The sequence below is a fragment of the Canis aureus genome, chromosome 16, assembly GCF_053574225.1.
Source record: "Canis aureus isolate CA01 chromosome 16, VMU_Caureus_v.1.0, whole genome shotgun sequence".
NCBI lineage: Eukaryota > Metazoa > Chordata > Mammalia > Carnivora > Canidae > Canis > Canis aureus.
This window is the reverse complement of record NC_135626.1, coordinates 34,239,197-34,257,525: the sequence shown is the minus strand read 5'-3', so window position 1 is coordinate 34,257,525 and position 18,329 is coordinate 34,239,197. Positions and strand designations below refer to the sequence as shown.

The 18,329-nt window shown below is 39.9% G+C and overlaps 1 protein-coding gene and 1 non-coding gene across 8 annotated transcripts in view; one reads left to right on the top strand and one right to left on the bottom strand.

Moving 5' to 3' along the window:
• The window catches only part of SPAG9 (sperm associated antigen 9), a 145,750-nt gene that overhangs the window by 112,829 nt on the left and 14,592 nt on the right, over positions 1–18,329 (bottom strand). The window lies entirely within an intron of this gene.
• On the top strand, positions 9,875–9,980 carry LOC144287282 (U6 spliceosomal RNA). Its single transcript, XR_013355125.1, has one exon. It is a non-coding gene; the product is annotated as a U6 spliceosomal RNA (small nuclear RNA).

The following is an 18,329-nucleotide window of genomic DNA, read 5'->3' as shown; positions in this document are numbered from 1 at the left end:
ACTATAAGTACAAGGAGTAAAGATTATAATAAATACAAGTAAAGAGGCAAACTCAAGGCGACTAGGCCGGCTCAGTTGGTAAAGCATGTAACACCTGATTTCAGGCCCTGGAGTTCAAGCCCCACCTTGGGTTGTGGAGCCTAGTAAAATTTTAAAACAGGTGTGGGGCCAGCCTAGGTGGCTCAGGTGTGTGAGCCTGCTTCTCTCCCTCTCCCCCTGCCCTTCTTCCTTGCTCGCGCATGCACCCTCTCTCTCAAATAAGTAAAATTTAAAAAAAAATTTTTTAAAGAGGCAAACGACAAATCATTCATTCATTCATTCATTCATTCAAAAAGTGTCAGGGGCATGTGGGTGGCTCAGTCAATTGTCTGCCTTCCACTCAGGTCATGATCCCAGGGTTCTGGGATCAAGCCCTGTAAAGGGCTCCTGCTCAGTGGGTGGGGAGCCCACTTCTCCCTCTCCCTCTGCCTGCTACTTTCCCTGCTTGTGCTCCCTGTCAAATAAACAAATTAAATATTTTTTAAAATAAAATATTTTTTAAAAGTTTACTATTTACTATATACCTAGCACATGAAACATGATTATGAGTACCACACTATCCCTGCCTTCCAAAGGTGTTCACTGGCTATAAACTGAATGCAAGCAGAAAATATAAAACTTACGTTGAAGGTCACATCAGTGGCACAGTTGGCAGAAAGGCCAACTCTTGGTTGGGCTCAGGTGGTGATGTCAGGGTCACCACATATAGCCCAGTATGGGGCTCTGAGCTCAGTGCAGAGTCTGCTTGGGATTCTCTGTCCCTCCCCTACCCCTCCCCCCTGCACTCTTGTCCTCTCTCACATTCTCTAAAATAAACCCTTAAAATAAAATAGTTATGTTGAACAGAAAAGCAGCTATAAAACAGGATGTTGAAAAATAAATAAATAAAACAGGATGTTGGTGATGTACTCTGAGTAAATTATTTCAACATTTTGCCAGGGGATATAAGAAAAGACTAAGAATTAATAAGAAAAAGTAATTATTTTTTGGCCTGCTTTAAAAATGATGCTCCCTTGACTAAGTGGACTGCTATTATCTGGGTTAAATAACTAGAAACTTTAGGCTTGTTCCGTGCTATGGGTAAAATGCTGTTTTAAAGAACATGTTTTACGGCAGCGCAGATGGCTCAGCGGTTTAGCGCCACCTTCAGCCCAGGGCATGATCCTGGAGACCCGGGATTGAGTCCTGCGTCAGGCTCCCTGCATGGAGCCTGTTTCTTCCTCTGCCTCTCTCTCTCTCTCTCTCTCTCTCTGTATCTCTCATGAATGAATAAATAAAACCTTAAAAAAAAAAAAAAAAAAAAACATGTTTTAAAGAACATATAGCAGGGGCATCTGGGTGGTTCAGTTGGTTGAGGGTTGGTCTGCCTTCAGCTCAGGTCCTGATTCCGGGGTCCTGGGATCAAGCCCCAAATCAGGCTCCCTGTTCACCACGGAAGTCTGCTCCCACTTCATCTGCTCCTCCCCCCTACTTGCACTTACTCTCTCTCCAACAAATAAATAAAATCTTTAAAAAAATAATAAAGAACAGGGATGCCTGAGTGGCTCAGCAGTTGAGCATCTGCCTTGGGCTTAGGGCGTGATCCCGGTATCCAGGATCGAGTCCCACATCAGGCTCCTTGCAGGGAGCCTGCTTCTCCCTCTGCCTGTGTCTCTGCCTCTCTCTCGTTCTCTCTCTGTGTCTCTCATCAATAAAAAAAATCTTAAAAAAAAAAAAAAGAACATATAGCAGATGTCTAACAAGTAATACTTAAAATGATATGCTACTAAACTTCTTTTTTTTTAATAAAGATTTTATTTATTTATTCATAGAGATGCCGGGAGAGAAAGAGAGGCAGAGACACAGGCAGAGGGAGAAGCAGGCTCCACGCAGAGAGCCTGACGTGGGACTTGATCCTCGGTCTCCAGGATCACGCCCTGGGCTGCAGGCGGCGCTAAACCGCTGCGCCACCGGGGCTGTCCGCTACTAAACTTCTAACAAAAACTTTACCACTAACAGATTGGTAGTTGACAGGGGCAGGGAGTGTGGGTAGGGGAAAATGGTGAAAGTGGCCAAATGGCACCAACTTCAGTCATGAGTAAGCTCGGGAAATGTAATGTACAGCATGGTGACTACAGATAATATAACTGTACTATACATTTGAAAGTTGCTGAAATAATAGATTTTTAAAGTTCTCACCACAAAAAGAAAACAAAAACTGTAATTATGAGATATTATGTTAACTAGCCTTATTGTAGTAATCACTTTGCAATATGCACATTTGTCAAGTCATTAGGGTGTACAATTTAAATTTACAGCAATGTTAATGTATCAATTATTTCTCAATAAAGCTGGAAAAAAACAACTTTCCCACAATTATGCCTATTCAGAACTTCTGATAGGAGAAACATCATCATGAACACACAGCTTCATGTCTGCTTTGTTTCTCAGCGACCCTGTTTAACTAGAGAAGAACATGAATAATCCATAAATTTAGCAATCACTACACTACTATCTGCTAACGTCATAAGTGAGCATTACATAGACCTACCTATATGATTCACACTTTGTAACTATAACTATAATAATTACTGAGACTTTATGTCTTTATTACCTTAAGTAACTATGGCAAAAGAAAGATTTTCTTTTCCCCCAAAATGATGTGACAGTTCTTGGACTGGCAGGGCTATTTATCTGCAAATGGAAATCTCTTATTTCTGCAGTTTCCCTTCACAGGAAGGGACAGGCAATAATGAAAATATTCCAAGCCAATACATAATGCCAGGCCTTTCCCTCAAGCAAATTAAAACAGATAAACTTAGAGACTCCAAAACGAACTGCCATCTCTCATAAGAGTGTATTTTTTTTCCTTTCTTATTCTAAACAGTGGATCTTAAATTTAACTTTTGGAATCATGAACTCCTTTGAGAATCTTATGAAAATAGATTCTTTCCTCAGGAAGATAAATATATGGAACACAAAACTATGGATTCAAATTCACTGCATTTTCAAGGTCTATAAGAAATCAAGAATGATTTTCTCCCATTTATAAAACTAGTGAATGTTGATTTCTTTTAAAGTAGTCTTTTAAAATTCTCTCTGTTAGGGGATCCCTGGGTGGCTCAGCGGTTTGGCGCCTGCCTTCGGCCCAGCATGTGATCCTGGGGTCCTGAGATCAAGTTCTGCATCCGGCTCCCTGAGTGGAGCCTGCATCTCCCTCTGCCTGTGTCTCTGCCTCTCTCTCTCTCTCTCTCTCTCTCTCTGTGTCTCTCATGAATGGGTAAATAAAATCCTAAAAAAAAAAAAAAAATTCTCTGTTCCAAAAATCCCAATTTAAATGTGTATTACATTTTGGTTTGTAAATGTACAACTGCCACCCTCACTTAAAATGCTAATGACACAACAAAAATAAATACTCTTCACTTCTGATAAGGCGTGTTAATAAATCATAAAGGGCACCATAAGCTAGGAGGATAAACACATCCTAAGGAGAGTAATCAAGAAAAAGTAACAAATGATTGAAATTTTCTAAATTATTATTTACCCAAAAAAGACTGCCAAATAAGCTAGTTTTATGCCATTGTTTTGTGAAATCCCCCTGATAATATAAATAACTCTGGCAATAGAAGTTGCTATACGGCAGAGTAACTCAGAAAACCCAAGAGTGATAAATACCAAAAACTTCAGAAAATGGCCTAATTCGGGATCCCTGGGTGGCGCAGCGGTTTGGCGCCTGCCTTTGGCCCAGGGTGCGATCCTGGAGATCCGGGATCAAATCCCACGTCAGGCTCCCAGTGCATGGAGCCTGCTTCTCCCTCTGCCTGTGTCTCTGCCTCTCTCTCTCTCACTGTGTGCCTATCATGAATAAATAAAAAATAAAAATAAAAATAAAAATAAAAAAAAAAGAAAAAGAAAATGGCCTAATTCTAAGGTGCCTAGGTGGCTCGGTCAGTTGTGTATCTGCCTTGGGCTTGGGTGGTGATCCCGGGGTCCTGCAGTCAAGCTCTGTGTAGGGCTCCCTGTTCAGTGGGGAGTCTGCTTCTTCTTCCGTCCCTCCCCCCTACTTGTGCTCTGTCTCATGCTCATACTCTCCCCCTCTCAAATAAATTAACTTAAAAAAGAAAAGAAAGTGGCCTAGCTCTTTATGGTACATAGCAATAACATAAACATAGGAAACACTGATATAAGAATTTAAGAAAACTGGAATAGAAATAGAGAAGGTGGCATGAAATTCAATCAGATGCCAAACAAAAGAGAGCTCTTGGTAGAAAAGGTTTAGATTCTTGGCCCTAATAGAAAAGTTGATTTTTCTGGGTGAGGGTTGGGGACAGAGTATAAGGGATGTAATGAAAGCTGTTTTCCTTTTTCTATTCCCAACCCTCTCACACTACAGAGAAAATAATTAGGGAATAGGTGGCATGGGTTATATTCTTCCTAAAGGCTCACCATTTCCCTTCCCTGCTCAGAGATCCTTGGTGGGTTAGTACCACATGTGAATATTGCTGAACCTCATTACTAGTTTTGTATACTACAAACATCACTAACTCTTGTTTTACTTGGGGCTCCTGGGTGGCTAATCAGTTAACTCTTGATCTATGAGTTCAGGGTCATGGGCTCCACACTCAGCAGGGAGTTTGCATTAGATTCTCTCCCACTCCTTCTCCCTGCCCCTCTCCCCACTTGCTCATGCATGCTCTCTTGCTCTCTGAAATAAATAAATCTTTAAAAAAAAAAAAAAAAAAAGGAAAGAGGGATGCCTGGGTGGCTCAGTGGCTGAGTGCCTGCTTTTGACCCAGGGCGTGATCCTGGAGTCCCAGGATGAAGTCCTGCATCAGGCTCCCCACAGGGAGCCTGTTTCTCCCTCTGCCTGTGTCTCTGCCTCTCTCTCTGTGTGTGTCTCTCATGATTAAATAAATAAAATATTTTTCTAAAAAAAATTTTATAATAATAAAATAAATAATGGCTGTTTAGCAGAAGTGGGATTTAGGATGATTTTATCTTTCTAAAATCACCTTATCCTTAAATAGTCTAAAGTTGCTGTTGCTTTTTTAACAATATGGATTCATATATTTTATTTTATTTATTTTTGATTCATATATTTTAAAACAATAAAGGAAAGGAGGAAAATGGGATGCTTGAGTGGCTCAGGGGTTGAGCATAGGCCTTCGGCTTAGGGCATGATCCTGGAGTTCTGGATCAAGTTACGCAATGGGCTCCTTGCATGGAGCCTACTTCTCCTCTATGTCTCAGCCTCTGTCTCTCATGAATAAATAAATAAATAAAATTAAAAAAAAAAAAAGGGAGGAAAATGCACCTTACAGGCCTATCTCTCTTCAATGGCAGTGAAGAACTAAACATGAATCGTTTGCATTTCAGCTTAGAAAAGCATGGCATATTAAACATTAATATCATCATTTATCTGACCAAAAATGATTATGGGTGTTTTTCTAAATGTAATTAATCAAAATCAAACTCTGAAATGGGATACTGAGAGAGAAAAATCAGTGTGAAGAGATAATTCCCCTTGAATTTATATACAATACATGCATTATGCCATGACATTACATTAGATCTATTGAAGTTAAAAGCTAAATTATAGGAGTGGTGTATTTCAGGACTAGGATATAGAAGTGTGGATCAATTCCAAAAAGGTTCTAGAAAGACTGCAGAAAATAGATTCATTTTATAGACTTCATTCTTTCCTGTATTTTAAAGATATTTCCAGGGTACCTGGGTGGCTTAGTTGGTTAAGCTTCCAACTCCTGATTTCTTGGCTCAGGTCATGATCTCAGGTCCTGAGATCAAGCTCTGAGCCAGGGTCCTGGAGTCGGCTTAAGATTCTCTCTCTCGGGATCCCTGGGTGGTGCAGCGGTTTAGCGCCTGCCTTTGGCCCAGGGCACAATCCTGGAGACCCGGGATTGAATCCTATGTCAGGCTCCCTGCATGGAGCCTGCTTCTCCCTCTGCCTATGTCTCTGCCTCTCTCTCTCTGTCTCTCTCTGTGACTATCATAAATAAATAAAATTAAAAAAAAAAAAAAAGATTCTCTCTCTCTCCTCACCATCTTTCCCATCTTCCCCTGCCCACAGGCAGGAGGTGCTTGCTTGCTCTATATCTCAAAAAAAAAAAAAAAAAAAAAAAGTATTTATAACAAGAAGATCCCAATACAACTAAATTTCCTTTTATCACCAAAATTTACATATAATACAGTATTTTTGTGCAAAGTAAATAAGGCTTGAGGCCTCACCTTAGCCAGAGACATTTGGGGGGTGGGGGGTAGTAAATGAAAGCTCATAAGAAGCCTATGGGTATTCATAACTTATTAAATGTGACTTAACTTCTTGCCAGTGGCATAACTTCATGAAGTTGGGTCACCTACCACTACATTTGGCAAATGATGGGGTTAGGACAGTACTCCTGAAACCAGTATTACACTATGTATTAACTAACTAGAATTTAAACAAAAACATGAAAAAACAACAAAAATCAAGGCAGGAGAGGCGCAGCTTTTCAAATTCCAAAAAAGCATCCAGCCCCAGGAAAATTCTGGTTACTCCACTCCAGTATAGCAATTTGTCAGATCTCTTAGGAATGTTGCTGTAGAGTACACATCTCCCCTCAACCCTCTGTGTCTTTGTCTTTATGTCTTCTCTCTTGCACATCTTTTTGTAAAAAGTGTTGAGTGGGGAGGGTAAGAACCCACGCATGGGCTTTTTTAGCATGTATGATAAAGATAAACCCTTCTTCACTAGAGTCTCTTTTCACCTCTCAATTACTAATCAGCCAACAACAACATTGACATAACTTCAGACAGAACTCTCCTGGGAGCAACCACACACTGTTTAAAAAAAAAGAAATCAGTAGACAATACAGACTTATGTCAGGATCTAAAAAGAATAAGCTTTGTGACAAAGCAAAATGGTTTCAAGTCCAGATGGCTTATAGGGGCTGTTTTGCCCCACTGTTCTGGAGAAAAACAAATGAATACTTTGAAAACGCAAGCTCCCGCAGTTTAAAAAAAAAAAAAAAAAATCCCTAGAGACTGTTCCTAATTGGGAGTAAAGATGCAACAGCCAAAAAAAGAAAAGCCCTGTATTAGTAACTTTGACTACAGTAGTTGTCTACAAAATAATACCACCAAATAAAAGTATCAATGCTAGGTATCCCCACATTTACTCTACAGGGTGGGGGAAGGAAAATATTGCATTATATTAAGTAATTATTAGTAAATTCAATTAAGTTCTGCTAAATGTAATTTGTTTTTCAATGTAGTATCTTTAAAAAATAAGAGGATGAGGATATATCATATTTTTTTCAAGATTTTAATTTATTCATTTAAGTAATCTCTACACCCACGGTGGGGCTTAAACTCATGACCCTATGATCAAAAGTCGCATGCTCAGGATGCCTGGGTGGCTCAGTGGTTGAGTGTTTGCCTTGGGCTCAGGTAGTGATCCTGGGGCCCTGGGATTGAGTACCACATGGGGCTCCCCACAGGGAACCTGCTTCTCCCTCTGTCTGTGTGTGTCTCTGCCTCTCTCTGTGTGTCTCCCATGAATAAATAAAATCTTAAAAAAAAAAAAGTCACATGCTCTTCTAACTGAGCCAGCCAGGCACCCCAAGAGGATAGACCATATAAAACAATGCCCAAAGGATAGGATTTCTCCCTCTAATCCAAAATGTGGAAATTTTTCATATACAAATGGTTCAATTTCTTCAAAACTCAATAGCAAGGAGAAAAAAATGGAGAACTCTTACAGATTAAGAGAAATTTATGAGACATTTACCAATATAAATATGCGAACCATCTTATCTGATCCTGATGGAGACAATCAACTTAGGGGTGCATGGCTGGCTCAGTTGGTAGAGCACACAGCTCTTGATGGGGGGATGGACATGAGTTCAAGCCCCACACTGGGCATAGACTTACTTTTAAAAGGGGGCAGGGAGGGCAGCCTGGGTGGCTCAGGGTTTTAGTGCCGCCTTCGGCCCAGGGCCTGATTCTGGAGACCCGGGATCAAATCCCACATGGGGCTTCCTGCATGGAGCCTGCTTCTCCCTCTGCCTGTGTCTCTGCCTCTCTCTCTCTGTGTCTCTCATGAATAACAAATAAATAAAATCTAAAAAACATTATATGTTCTCATTCATTTGGGGAATATAAATAATAGTGAAAGGGAATATAAGGGAAGGGAGAAGAAATGTGTGGGAAGTATCAGAAAGGGAGACAGAACGTAAAGACTGCTAACTCTGGGAAACGAACTAGGGGTGGTAGAAGGGGAGGAGGGCAGGGGGAGGGAGTGAATGGGTGACGGGCACTGGGGGTTATTCTGTATGTTAGTAAATTGAACACCAATAAAAATAAATTTAAAAAAAAGTCACCAAACTAAAAATAAAATTAAATTAAATTAAATTAAATTAAATTAATAAATAAATAAATAAATAAATAAAAATAAAAGGGGGCGGGAGGGATGCCTAGGTTGCTCAGTGGTTAAGTATATCTGCCTTTGGCTCAGGGCGTGATCTCCGGCTTCTGAGATCGAGTCCCACATCGGGCTCCCTGCATGGAGCCTACTTCTCCCTCTGCCTGTGTCTCTGCCTCTGTGTGTATGTGTGTCTCATGAATAATAAAATCTTTAAAAATAATAATAAATAAATAAAATAATAAAAATAATAAAAGGGGCAGGGAGGCAAACAGGTGGCCCAGTCAGTTGCACTAGTAAAAGTTAGTAACATCCCTAATACATCCCCCAGTTCCATCACAGAGCAGTCAGGTGGCCCTCCTGCCTACCCACACAGAAGATAGGGAGTTTGTTTTCTGAATAAACTCAATAAGAGAGATTCTATTTTTTTAAAAAAGATTTTATTCATTTGAGAGACAACATGTGCACAAGCAGGGAGGGAGGGGCAGAGAGAGAGGCAGATTCCCTGCTTAATCCCAAAACCCTGAGATTATGACCTGAGTCAAAGGCAGACACTTAACCGACTGGGCCACCCAGGCACCCCTCAATAAGAGAGATTCTAGATAAGGGAATACCACTAACAAATAGGTGACAAATAAAAAAAAAAAAAAAGAAGAAGTGAAAATCTATATACCAAGCAGTAATACTGACAGCCCCTTTTCCTCACCCAGATTCTAATAACTAGGCTTATCTACCACTCCACTCCCCAAGACATTATCTTTCCTTGGCAAAACTCAATGCCTGAGCAAAAAGACCAAGATACTGAAATCTGGGTTCCCAATAGGCAATAAACTGCTTCCAGGCATACAAAGCTTCTGGCCCTCCTTTTTTTAGTGCCTCACACTTGAAACATGAAGAGATAATTAAGGGTTATCAGGCACTTGAAGCTCCAACATGAAAAAGAGAGACCAAAACTACCAGAAAAAAAAATGGGACTCTGAGGAAACAGACAAAACAGGAACAAATGAAAACTATAATTAATACTCAGAGACCAAAGAAAAGTCATTGCATCCATGAAACCGGAACACTATGCTATTTTTAGAAAGAGGTGGGGGTAGGGAAGAGCAAGAAGAAGGAAGACCTCTCGGAAATTATAAAAGTATGAACTGAAGAATATAACACTTATCCTATCTTTCTTGTACAAACTATACCTTAGGGTAATCAAACAGTTGATGAGGGAAAAGTTCTTTTCTATAAGAAAATTAGGTAAAAAATGAAGGAATAACTGAGTTAGAATAGCACCATTTCCCAATCCTTAATGAAATAATAGGGAATATCTAGTCACCGTTCAGATTTTCCTGGCTGTCTCGTAAATGTTTATAGCTAGGATCCAAATAAAGTCCCTGTGTTACATTTGGATGATAGATCTCTTAGGTCTCCTTTAAAATACAGATTCCCATGTTAGTTTCAACAGCACATATATTAAAATCAGAACATACAGAGAAGATTAGCATGGCCCCTGCACAAGAATGATACACAAATTTGTGAAATAATAGATTCACCCTTTGGCCCAGGGTGTGATCCCGGAGTCCCTGGATGGAGTTCCGCATCAGGCTCCCTGCATGGGGCCTCCTTATTCCTCTGCCTGTGTCTCTGCCTCTCTTTCTGTCTTTCATGAATAAATAAATTAAATCTTTAAAAAAATAAAATAAAATAAAAAATTAAAATAAAACATTAAGAATGATCTGTTACAACCACTGATGATCATAAGGGAATACTATAAACCATTGTAAAGCATAATTTAGATCTATCCAGACAGACCCAGTTTGTTGCCAGTTATGAGGACATAAAACTGAACTGAACAGGCAATTCACAGAAAAGGCAAGTAGATCATCAAAATGTAAGAAAATGTGCTCAACCACACTAGTGATCTGAGAAAAGCAAATTAAAATAAAAGGCTGTTTCACAAATATCAGATTAAAAACTAAAGCCCAAAAAGTCTGAGAGTGTCAAGTGCTGGCAAACAAACATACAGGGAGGGGTGCCTGGGTGGCTCAGTTGGTTCAGCATCTGCCTTCCTCTCAGGTCATGATCTCAGAGTCCTGGCATCTAGACCTACGTGGGGGGGGTGGGGGGGGGTTGTCCCTGCTCAGCAGGCAGTCTGCTTGTCACTTTCCCTCTGCTCCTCCCCGCCAACCTAGCTTGTACTCGCTTTCTTTCTCTCTCTCAAAATAAATAATTTAAAAAATGAGGTTTCTCTAACAGGCAGGATTCTAGAAGTATTTCTATAATGCTTTGGTTCCGTTTTGTTTTTCACAAAGAGCATGTATTTTATCTATAAATAGGTAAAGTAAGTAAATATAAACAAATAAAACCTTTAGATAATAGCCAAAAAGTGCTATACATATGAATTTTACTCACACACAAAGAATTTTACTTACTGCCCAAACTATCATCCATAATTGTATAAATGTAATAGAACATGATCATTTTAGGGGTGCCTGGGTGGCTCAGTGGTTAAATGCATCTGCCCTCAGCCCAGGGCGTGATCTCAGAGTCCCGGGATCGAGTCCCATATCGGGCTCCCTGCATGGAGCCTGCTTCTCCCTCTGCCTATGTCTCTGCCTCTCTCTCTGTGTGTCTCTCATGAATAAATAAAATCTTAAAAAAAAAAAAAATCAGTGAGGGGAACCCAAGTGGCTCAGTCAGTTAAGCATTTGACTTCAGCTGGTCATGATATCAGGGTCCTGGGATCAAGTCCCCTGTTGGGCTCCCAACTCAGTTGGGAGTCTGATTCTCCCTCTCCTTTTCCTGTCCTTCTCTCTCTGCCCCTCTCTCCAGTCATGCTCTCTCTCCCTCTTGCGTGCTCTTACATAAATAAATAAATAAATAAATAAATAAATAAATAAATAAATAAAATCTTAAACCAAACAGTAGATCATCTTTTCTTTCCAGTTATTTTCTGTGGGTTTTTTTTTTCCGTGTCTAATGGGAATTCGCAAACATGCATCAATGGTGGAGAGAGGGATCCCTGGGTGGCTCAGCGGTTTAGCGCCTGCCTTCGGCCAGGGCATGATCCTGGAGTCCTGAGATGGAGTCCCACATTGGGCTCCCTGCATGGAACCTGCTTCTCCATCTGCCTATGTCTCTGCCTCTCTCTCTCTGTCTCTCATGAATAAATAAAATCTTAAAAAAAATAGAACAGTAAAATAAACTGCTAAATATTATCACCTAATTTCAACAATTATCAGCACATGGCACATACTGTTTTGTCTGTACTCTTCCTTTTTCCCCTCAACAAACCTCAGCATCACAGGATTTCACTACAAATACTTTAGTATGAATTAAAGATACATTTTATTGCTTTGATTGAAGATCATCAATGGCTACTTAAGTGTAGACTTCTAAACTCTACCTTGGCCCATAAAGCCCAGTGAGTGAGCAGCTCCTCCATGATTCTACTACTTTATTCCCTCTTTTTCCTCGACACTGGCTGACTCCTTAATTAAAACTTTTTCCTACCTTAAATTCTCATTTCCTTTGCCTAGAATACTCTCCTTTGATGGTCTCCTCCTCATTCTTCATTTCATAACTGAAATGTTATGTCCCCCGTGACCTTCCCTGACCATCCTACCAAGGAGGGGATACAGTCATTATTTTAGCTTTTCACATGTAATTTTTAATGTTTAGGTACACACATACACCTTTTTAAAGAATTTTTACACTACCAAACTTGTTATAAAATTAGACTTCTGTCTGGTTATTTCCAAACGTTAAAACAAACAAACAAAACCACACACTCCAACCTAAAAAGATAGCTGAATAGCACTGGCTTATCTAATTACAGGAAAAGCACTTAACAAAATTCAGCATCTCTTCGTAATGAAAACACTCTACAAACAACAGAAAGGAACTCCCTCAAATCCTCACAACTACATCATATTTAATAGGTAAAGACTGCATGCTTTCCTCATAAGATCAGAAACAAGACAAAAACTTTACTCTTGCCATTTCTATTCAATATTGTACCAGGAGGTTCTAGTTAGGGCAATTAGTCAAGAAAATTAAATAAAAGGCATGCAGGCAGTGGGGAAATAAGTAAAACTACCTCTATTTGCAGACAACACGATAATGTATATATAAAAAAGTCTTCAAGAATCCACACACAGGGACATCTGGGTGGCTCAGTGGTTGAGTGTCTGCCATCAGCTCAGGGCATGATCCTAGAGTCCTGGGATCGAGTCCCAAATTGAGCTCCCTGCATGGAGCCTGCTTCTCCTTCTGACTATGTCTCTGCCTCTCTCTCTCTCTCTGTCTCTCATGAATAAGTAAATAAAATCTTAAAAAGCAAACAAACAAACAAACAAACAAAAAAAGAATCCACAAACGGGGACACCTGGTGCCTGCCTTTGGCTCAGGGCATAATCCTGGGATCCGGGATTGAGTCCTGCATCGGGCTCCCTGCAGGGAGCCTGCTTCTCCCTCTGCCTGAATCTCTGCCTCTCTCTCTCTCTCTCTCTCTCTCTCTGTCTGTCTCTCATGAATGAATGAATGAATGAATGAATATTGTTTTGAAATCCACACACAAAAAATCTATTAGAATATGGGGTGCCTGGGTGGCTCAGATGGTTAAGCATCTGCCTTCAGCTCAAGTCATGATCCCAGGGTCCTAGATCAAGCCCTGAATCAAGATCCTTGCTCAGCGAGGAACCTGCTTCTCCCTTTCCCTCTGCCTGCCACTCCTCCTGCTTGTGCTGTGTCAAATAAATAAATAAAATATATATTTTTTAAATCTATTGGAATATGTAAGTTCAGCAAGATACAAGATCAATATACAAAAATCAATTGTATTTCTAAACACTTGCAATGATAAGAAAATGAAATTAAGGGGTGCCTGTCTGACTTAGTCCATAGAGCATACTATTCTTGATCTTGAGGTCATGACTTCAAGTCCCACATGGCGGGTAGAGTTTACTCCAAGAATAATTAATTAGGAACACCTCGGTGGTTTGGTGAATTGAGCATCCAACTCTTGATTTTGGCTCAGATCATCATCTTGGGGGCCCTGGGATTGAGCCCCATGTCAGGCTCTGCACTTGGAGGGGAATCTACTTTTCCCCTTCTTCTTCTCTCTTTGCTCTCCTGTTCATACACTTGGGCATACACATACCCTCCCTCTCTCTCTCTAAAATAAATAAATAAATAAATCTTTTTTAAATACAAAGATATTTATTTATTTATTTATTTATTTATTTATTTATTTATTTGAGGCACACAGAGAGAGAGAGAGAGAGAGAGAGAAAGGGAGAGAGAGAGAGAGAGGCAGAGACACAAGCAGAGGGAGAAGCAGGCTCCATGCAGGGAGCCTGACATGGGACTCCATTCCGGGTCTCCAGGATCACGCCCTGGGCTTAAGGCGGCACTAAACCGCTGAGCCACCGAGGTTGCCCAAGAACTTATTTTTTAAATGAAATTAAGGAAACATCTCCATTTACAAAAGCATCAAAGAAGAACTAAATGCCTAGAAGTGAATTTAACAAAAGAAACGTAAAACTTTTACCCTGACAACAAAACACTGTTGAAAGAAACTAAAAATCCAAATAAATAGAAAGCATCATGTTCACGGATCAGGAGATCTAATATTGGTAAGATGGCAATACACCCCAAATTGATCTACAAATTCAATAAAATCCCTATGAAAACCCAAGCTAGCTTCTTTGCAGAAATTGTCAAAGTGATCCTAAAACTCTCATGGAAATTTGATGGGCCCAGAATGACCAAAATAATCTTTAAAAAGAACAAAGTTGGAGGACATATTTCTCAATTTCAAAATTTATTACAAAAAGACAGTAGTCACAACAGGATAGTGCTAGCTTAAGGACAGATGTATAGATCAATGAAATAGAACTGAGAGTCCATGAACGCCTGGGTGGCTCAGAGGTTAAGCATCTGCCTTCATCTCGGGGCGTGATCCTGGAGTCCCGGGATCAAGTCCCACATTGGGCTCCCCGCATGGAGCCTGCTTCTCCCTCTGTCTGTGTCCCTGCCTCTCTCTCTCTGTGTGTGTCTCTCATGAATAAATAAATAAAATCTTAAAAAAAAAAAAGCCCTCAGATTTATAATCAATTATATTTCAACAAGGGTATCAAGATAATTCCTGAGAAAAGAATGGTCTCATCAACAAATGCTACTGGGACTGGATATCCACATGCAAAGGAATGGATTTGGACTCCATATAAAAAAATAACTCAAAATAGATCAAACACCTAAGTTTAAGAGTGTTAAAACTACAAAACTCTTAGAAGAAAACATAAGTGAAATTTTTGTAACATCTATCTAGGCAATGGTTTCTTCTACATACACAAAGAGTACAGGCAATAAAAGAAACAGATAAAACTCCATTTCATCAAAAGTAAAAACTTTTATGTTTCAAAGGACATTATCAAGAAAGTAAAAAGAAGGGTACCTGGTTGGTTCAGTCAGTAGTGCATGTGTGTGTGTGGCTCTTGATTCTGGGGTCGTGAGTTTGAATCTCACATTGGATGTGAAAACTACTTAAATAAATTTTAAAAAAATTTTATAGTAAAAAGATAACACATAGAATGGGAGAAAATATTAGCAAGCCATTTATTGATAAGAGGCTTATATATACACATAATGGAATACTATACAGCCTTAAAAAAGAGTGAAATTAGGATATATGTTACAAATGGATGAGCCCTAAAAACATGCTAAGTGAAACAAGTCAAACACAAGAGGGTAAATGTCATATGATTCCATTTATATGAGGTACCTAGAGTAGTCAAATTCATAAGGACAGGGGCACCTGGGTGACTCAGTCTGTTAAGCATCTGCGTTCAGCTCAGGTCATGATCACAGGGTTGGGTTCCCTGCTCAGTGGGGAGTCTGCTTCTCCTTCTACCTCTGCCTACCATTCTGCCTACTTGTGTGCTCACTCCCTCTGTCAAATAAGTAAAATCTTTAAATTCATAAAGACAGAAAATAGAATGATGGGTTTTCAGAGGACAGGAGAAGGGAGAAATGGGAGTTACTGTTTCATGGGTATGGAGTTTCAATTTGAGATGGTGAAACAGTTCTGGAGATGAAAAGAGGTGGTGGTTGCATGACAAGGCAAATATACTTAACACCACTGAATTATGCAGTTAAAAATGGTTAAAATGATAAATTTTATGCTATGTATATATTTTTTGAAGACTGTATTTATTTGAGAGAGAAAGAGAGAAAAAAAAAGTGAAAGGGAGAGGGACAACGAGCAGGAAGAGGGGCAGAGGAAGAAGCAGACTTCCTGCTAAGCTGGGAGGCCGACTTCAAGGCTGGATCCCAGGCCCCTGAGATCATGACATGAGTCAAAGGCAGATCAACCACCTGAGCCACCCAGGCATTCTAATGCTATGAATATTTTACCACAACAAAAATTTTAAGGGAAAAAATATGTGTTGACAATTATATAAAGTGAAATTTTCACAGGGAGAAAAAAATCAACTCAATCTAATTAAATAAATGCGGTCTATTAGAGGAATGAAAATTTTCAAGGTCAATATTAATACTATCAGTTGACTAGTATCACTAAGAAATGAAGTAATCTTCATAACTATTTTTAAGAAAAACTGAAGCACAAAAATATTTATATAACATCGTTTAAATTAAAAGTATTTCTAGGGACGCCTGGGTGGCTCAGCAATTGAACATCTACCTTCAGCTCAGGGCATGATCCCAGGATCTGAGATCGAGTCCCACATCTCTGCGAGTCCCACCATTCTCCCTCTACCTATGTCTCTGCCTCTCTCTCTGTCTCTCATGAATAAATAAAAATAAAATCTTAAAAAAAAGAACACATGGAAAACTAAGTAATATTAAGTAATATTTATTACTTAAATATTTTGGAAAAATAAATGTCATTGTTTTTGTAGTTTGCTGAATATGTCACACACTTTCAAACTCTTCATACTTTGGATTTGTGACACATAAGGTAGTTAAATGCCACCCCATCTCTATGGAGTTATCCCTCTGGTTTTAGGTTTTAAGCACCTTGAATATACAGTACTTGTCTAAAATGCTTATCTAAGGCTGCCCTAGTTATTTACATTAGCCTTCCCCACTAGACTATGATCTCCTCAATAGCAAGACCTTGGACTAATCGTTTTCATACCCCTGGTCCAGGCACAAAGTGTTAAACTAACATCTGTTTTATAAGGCAGCCCCAGTGGCGCAGCGGTTTAGCACCGCCTGCAGCCCGGGGCGTGATCCTGGAGACCCTGGATCGGGTCCCACGTCAGGCTCCTGCATGGAGCCTGCTTTGTGTCTCTGCCTCTCTCTCTCTCTCTGCATCTCTACGAATAAATAAAATCTTAAAAAAAAAAAAACATCTGTTTTATAAACAAATAAATGAGATGGATAGATAGGTGGATATAAGAAATATTAATAACATTTAGTACTGATTAACCAAATGCCTGAAGCTTTGAAAAGCTCATTCTTCTGGTATAATTCTCACAAGAATCCTATAAGGTTGTTACTACTATTATCCCTATTTACAACTAAGAAATTAAGGTTTGGCATTAAGAAACCCGTCCATGGGACGCCTGGGTGGCTCAGCGGTTGAGCGTCTGCCTTTGGCCCGGGGCATGATCCTGGAGTCCCAGGATCGAGTCCCACGTCGGGTTCCCTGCATGGAGCCTGCTTCTCGTCTGCCTGTGTCTCTGGCTCTCTATCTCTCATGAACAAATAAATAAAATCTTAAAAAAAGAAAAGAAACCTGTCCATGATTTCACAAGTAGGAAGTAATACAGCTAGGATGTGAACTAAGGCATTCTGATCCTTTGCCCTTGGCCACTACACTGTACCACTTTTTATAATTTTCAGTAGCCTACTTCAGAGACTCCTGCCATTTGTTATATATAAGAACATATCTCTAGTAGAAACTCTCTTAATTTTGCTGTTTATAACCTGTTGAGGGCTAAGAAACTATTTTATTCAAAATAAAGATATTAAACGGGTGCCTGGGTGGCTCAATCAGTTAAGCCCCTGCATTCAGGTCATGATCTCAGGGTCCTGGGATCAAGCCCCTGGTCAGGTTCTGCACTTAGCAGAGAGTCTGCTTCTCTCTCTCCCTCTGTGATCTCTCTCACTCTTGCTCTCTCAAATAAATAAAACCTTTAAAAAAAAAAAAAAAAACCTGTTTCAATAAAATAAAATAAGGATACTATGAGGGCACCTGGGTAGTTCAGTTGGTCAGGCACCCAACTCTTGATTTTGGCTCAGGTCATGATCTCAGAGTCTAAAACTGAGCCCTGCATCAGGCTGCATGCTGGGTATGGAACCTGCTTAGGATTCTCTCTCTCACTCTCCATCTCCATCTCACCCAACTCCCACTTACATGTGTGCACTCTTTCTCTCATAAAATAAAGATACTATAAAAAATAAATTTTAAAAATAAAAAAAAATTTTCAAGAATAAAATAAGGTTACTATGAATATACTTTGCCTTTTTTTTTTTAATTTTTATTTATTTATGATAGTCACAGAGAGAGAGAGAGAGAGAGAGAGAGAGAGGCAGAGACACAGGCAGAGGGAGAAGCAGGCTCCATGCACCGGGAGCCCGATGTGGGATTCGATCCCGGGTCTCCAGGATCGCGCCCTGGGCCAAAGGCAGGCGCCAAACCGCTGCGCCACCCAGGGATCCCCTATACTTTGCCTTTAAATGTTTATTCAGCAGGCCAACATCATGAACTTTAGTACACAAACTTTGAGACATTCATCCTAGCTATTCAGAAATCTTTCCTCACTTCCTGGCCCTCTGCAAGCTTAGAGCTGGTTAATACTGAGCAAATTGCTGGATGAATTCCTAACCCAGCATAAAAGTTATTTTGTAAAGAGTTAAAACTGGGGCAGCCTGG